This window comes from Branchiostoma floridae, chromosome 11, assembly GCF_000003815.2.
Source record: "Branchiostoma floridae strain S238N-H82 chromosome 11, Bfl_VNyyK, whole genome shotgun sequence".
Taxonomy (NCBI): Eukaryota; Metazoa; Chordata; class Leptocardii; order Amphioxiformes; family Branchiostomatidae; genus Branchiostoma; species Branchiostoma floridae.
In genome coordinates, this window is record NC_049989.1 from 3,043,619 (window position 1) to 3,049,618 (window position 6,000).

Below are 6,000 nucleotides of genomic sequence, written 5' to 3' on the forward strand. Positions count from 1 at the left end.
CGTAAATAGCATCAGATGAAGTCTGTTGATATCAAAAATATTCAAAATCTTAAGTTTTGTAAACAAAGGTGCAGAATGTGCAGGAAAACTGGCGCCCGTGGCTGAACGAACAAATCTTTTTTGGAGCAATATCAGGGGCTGTAGTGTGGTTTTGTAGGCGCATCCCCAGACTATATTCCCGTAGGTTAGATACGGGTATATTAAACTATTATATATGGTAATAATGGTTTTTTGAGTAAGAATATGTTTAAGTTTTCCAATGATACCGATAGTTTTTGAAATCTTTTTACCTAACATAGTTATATGCGATTTCCAGGTCAGTCGATCATCAATGATTATACCTAAGAATTTGGCTTGACTCTCTTGAGACAGGGGCACACTTTTTAAAAAGATTTTGGCACTTTTGTTATAGGTTTTATTTCTATTACAGAAAATTAGATAATATGTCTTCTTAACATTTACTGATAATTTATTTGCCTCAAACCACGACATAACCTTTTTCATTTCTTCGTTAGCAAGTTTTACTAGCGTATCAAAATTCGAGTTTGAAAGAAAAAGATTTGAATCATCTGCAAATAGGATAAAGAATATAATTGAGGATGCTTTTTCGAGATCATTCATATAAATCAGAAAAAGTAGAGGTCCTAATATCGAACCCTGTGGGACACCACATTCTATTATTTTGGGTTGTGATTTATTATCGTTAAGAGCTACGTATTGTTGTCTATTGGATAGATAAGACGAGAACCATTTTATTGCGGAGTCACATATACCGTATCGTTTTAGTTTATTGAGTAGAATGGAATGATTAACCGTATCAAATGCTTTTGATAGATCGAGAAAGATTCCTATTAGAGGAATATAAGAGGATTGAAATAAATTTGTCTTCACGAAATCTTCTGACAGAAGCAATGTTATCTCGGTATCCTATACATGTCGTCTATCTGCCAAGTAGACTAATATTTGCAATACCGTCGTAAAATATCTAGGCTTATGGACGTATGCCCGAGGATGGCGACCGGGAAAATTGCCCAACACATTGTACTGGTAATGCCCGCGGGATTTGCCCTAAGATATATAGCAGCGTTTCTTCCGTTAAATGGTTATTACAATAAAATCTTGACAAACTGCTAGCTCTAATGCTCCAACCCCGTAGCCATAGTTAACGGCGATGTCAGTGTTGCGTTAAACTGCGCCTGTGCGTTATCAACTACTTCTGTAACACTTTGTATGGCAACAAGCATCCCTCTAGTCGTAGGGATAAACCACGTTGGCTTTTCATTCACTGAAATCTTGCAACAATAATGGAACAAAAGCCCCATTCAACAATATTGCATTGCAGAATACAATTTTCCTTCCCCGAACGAAGTTGTGAGCTTTCGTCAAATAGAAAATTGCGGCAACTTTGCAGGTTACTTTCTCGTTTAACGTCTGAAGGGGCTTTTGTGCTTTTCGGTGTCTAGTAATTTCTTAGTAAATGGACCCTTTATCTGTGGAAGTGGCTGGTTGAAATTCCGATACTCCTTCCCAATTACGGTTCCCAGGTTCATGACAGAGCAAGGACGTAGTTGAAGTACTAAAATCTTAGTGAAGAGCTTAGCGGAATAGGCAATGGACGGGATAGTCTGGCGACCAGGAGGGACTACCATCGACTAGGCACCATGTATGAGCTGGTTAATGGTCCCGCTCCACCCAATCACCAGCCACTTGTCCCAACAAAAAGAGATGTAAACATTCGATTCCAGCAACGACTGCGGAACGCCCATTACCTGCAAATCCCCCGGAGCAACAGAAGCAAGCGTGGTGTGGCACAGTCCGGTAGTATGAGTCTTTATGTGGATTGATTTCCTTCAATAGAAGGCTGTGCAGTTCTGCACATTCGGGACGGTATGGTACATGTACCCTTCATCCTCGGGACGATGATTCAATGGAAGTAATTACTACAACAGAAGTGAGGTTTCTTTTGACTTGTTCTTTTGACAATCAGCATTCAGGTGCAGCATTCTTGGACAGTGGTATACGAGTTTTGAAAACAAGCGATTCTGTTCTACTTGTACACCGCACGTCCAGCTGTGTAACCTTCTACCCAGTGTAGTCGCAGAGTTCACCACCGTCAGAATCTTTAAGGCCAAATGTAGAAACCACCTCTTACCTGATCACTGACGTGTAAAGATACTAAACCCAACAAGCAGACTTTCCAGCCGTTCCATCTTTTCTTTCTTCTGCCTTATTGGTATTTATATTGATGATGATGATGCATTTTGTTCTTCGTACAAAATGTATAATTCACTGCTTTTGTATGATGTATTGCGATTGTAAATATTGATTCGTAGGTCTTGTATATTGTAATGATTTGTATTATGTTGTATGTATCAGTGGTAGCCGCTACCAGTCTTGCTGCTGCCTGGATGTCACTTGTCCAGCACTGTTTGTATTCAAAATAAATGACCGAAATGAAATATAAAATGTACCGCCATTAGAGCTTTTAATGTTCTGGAAAAGTTTTGCTTGATGTTAACGTGTTGATAAGGTTTATGTTTGACTTGTCGTGGCCATACCTTGGCGTTTAAATTTGTGTTGTGCCGAGGTTACATATGGTGAACCACGCGCACATCACACATGTTAACTTTCTTCAGCAAAGAAGGCAAGCTTCTACTTTGTAAGATAAGACCGTCAGCCTGTCTGAAAAAGTTTTGCCAGCCAAGTTGCCACTTGTTTCGAAGACAGATGGTGTTGGGCACCTGGCCAACTTTTTGCCCGTTTCGTCGACATCCCAAGATACATCTAGTTTTAGTTGTTAGTACAGAGCTAACGTTTTAACACACTTGCTGTTTGAAAGATTGGACATTCACCATTTATCAGCCATATTGCCGCTTGTTTCGAAGACGGATGTCATAGCCAACTTTTGTTCAGTTCCCCAGATATCCCCATGATACATTATCGTTCTCTTGAAGTTAAGCTCAAAGTCTAGAGTCATCCACATTATTTCTGACAACTCTAAATTTACGAACAGACAGATAGCTACCCAGCAAGACAACATTGTGCTTATTCCAGGAAATCCAGGAACGATAATACACATTCAACAATAGAGTTTCAGACATGGTCATTTGCAGAATGCAATCTTTCCTATCCAAGCGAAAATGGGAGCTTTTGACAAAGAAAGGCATAGCAACTTTGCAAGTTATTCTCTTGTTACACGAAGGGGATCTTCGGTGCCAATAATTTCGTAGTAAATGGACTCATAATGTGCCGGTGGAGGTGGATAATAGGCTATCCCCGAACTTCATGGTATTCCGAAAATGCATTTACGGTGTTTAGATTCATGACAGAGTAATGACGTGGTTGAAATTCTGCAACCTGAGTAGTGTGATTGTCGGAAAGGGCTGGATATAAAGGGACATAAAACGACCACAATTTAAACTTAACCCTACCTTTGTTGCTCGTTCGTACCTATATGATACTGTCCAGTTTTTCTGTCATACGTTGGCATGTGTATTGTACTGAAGTCACGTATAGTGGACTGATGGAAGGCAAGTTTCTCCCTCAAAATATCAGACCTTTACCTTGCCAAGACTTTTTCATCAGCAATTTTCATTGCCGCTTGTTTCAAAGACAGATGGTGTTGAACGCATGGCCAACTTTCGGCCTTTCCCAAGAGATCCCAAGATACATCAATGTCCCCTTGAAGTTTGCCTCAAAGTAGACAGCTTTCCTCTTGCCATGCTTTCTTTGCTGTTTGAGAACTGTTCACCTATGTCATCCGTTGGTTTCCTTTTGAGATCTTTTGCTAGACGAATCATCATAGTACACTACAGAAGTTCGCAGATGTCGGCATTCTTTCCAACGGCAAGGGAAAAGCCACTAAATCCTTAGTCATTTATTGCAGTCTCTTAATACAGTTCAGACATTCTGCTTTCGGCTTAAATCCTTCGACAGGCCTACGATTTATCGATCTTGGCATGTCGATGAAATGAGAGTAAGAAGAACTTAAAATGGTCGTCTTAACTTAGAGAAATGGACAATTACGAAAGAAAAAAGTATTACTGATATTTCTTATTTCTTTGAGTTCATCACGGGAAGATGCATCTGGAATCCCTATGATCAATTCTTTGTAGTGGTTGACCTCCTTCAAGTTGGCTGTAGGTGCAGGTTATTAGTGGCTGGTCCTATTTTGTCAATGTTTGACAAAGTTTGGCTGGTACTTTAGCTGATTCGGCGTATTTTCCTGCACGGATTCCTGGTTGATTCTAATTCCGACTAAAAATTAACCGGGGCCCCGTCCGAGCCACAAATTAGCCCGGCCGCCGCCGGGGGTCTTACTGGGCCCGCCCGAAATTGCAAAAAAAATCAGTCCCTAACCTACCCGGCCGGGCCCCTTTGTGGAAATGTGACGTTAGCTTTACTTCGTCCGTTACGCCAGGCACTTCACAAATGTAAAGCAAAATCTGCAGGAAAAATTATCAACCGAAGAATAATCATAAGTACCTCACACTCCGATGGATTACAGTCAACTGTGTAGCCACATAATTCTGACAGATGGCCTAACGTATACGTGACGTCGAACAATTCCCATTCTTCAACTTCAAGTAAAAGATACCATGGCCATAACCAGAGTTTGACGACCTCATACCTCCATGGACTTATAGAATTTCCTGATTAATTATGCAAGTGAACTCCTTATTTACATACTACGTAATAAAACATATTTTTCTACGCTACCTGTATTAAAAAGTGCGACGAGGAAATCTTCTCTTTAACTAAGTAATCATCCTCTTATTTTGGTAAATTTGTATTTTATTTCGTACATCTTTTTCTGGGATACCCACATACATAGAATATATTCATCGCTTTTTTAAAGTTATTTTCTGAAAATTCTTGACCAAAACGTCCATGCAATTTCAGTACTAGGGGCTAGGGGGCCCAAACCTATGTAACTTCTCACCCAAAAATCATGACCGTTCAGAACACGAGATATCAAAACCGGCAGTTCAGTTGCTGTACGTACGGAATCCGCTTGGTGGCCCAAATCATTTCCAGTGTTTGTAACACCCCACCAACACACCAAACATGAAACCAGACACAAACAATCACTCACACACACACACACACACACACACACACACACACACACACACACGATCGCTACTGAAATTATGACGTTCATGAATATTTCATAAAGGCAATTATCACATTTTTACACATTATGTGCATAGACGTACGTGTAACTCATGTTAACTTGCAAATTGAGCAGTTTGTGCACCATCTGATAACGATGCATATCTGCCAATGCTAATTATTGTTGAGTTTTACATTGGAATAACTCAAAACAATGTTTCTATGACCTTTAGATTTTGTAACTTTTCAGTCCCAAAGCATCGACCTACGCAAAAACCAGCAGCAGAACAACAAATCAACAGTTGTCCGCTCAATGATGATGAATGCATGTACCTGCCTAGACCTATCCCGATGAAGATCTGAATAACTCAAAACTATGTTTCTATTATCTTGACATTTCGAAATGTCTCCCTCAACATCGACTGACACTAAAACAAAGCAACAGCCAGTAGTGGAACAACAAATCAAGAGCTGTCCGGATGTGACTAACCAGGCACCGGGGAAATGTTTCTGTAGATCAGTAGACAGGAGGCCTGACTAACGATCACCGACTGGCCCTCTCCTTCTCTGATATATAGCCATGTAGTTCACCTTGACGCTCCCAATGTCGATAACTCTGTAAGCTGTGAGCTTATCTTGAGCAAATGAGCCACGAAGGTGTATGATTGATGTAGTCTGCGATGAACTGTACCGTAGTTAGTTTGGTACGCCTTTGTAATGATTATTCAGTAAATAAACAAAGTAATTTGTAAGACACACATGTCCCATAGTAACGAGAGAATGTAGAATTTACTTGCATGATGCTAATATATAGTGTGCTCTCCTACACACTATATATCATACATGTACAAGCAAATACGCTTTCCCACGCCTAATCGCACTGGC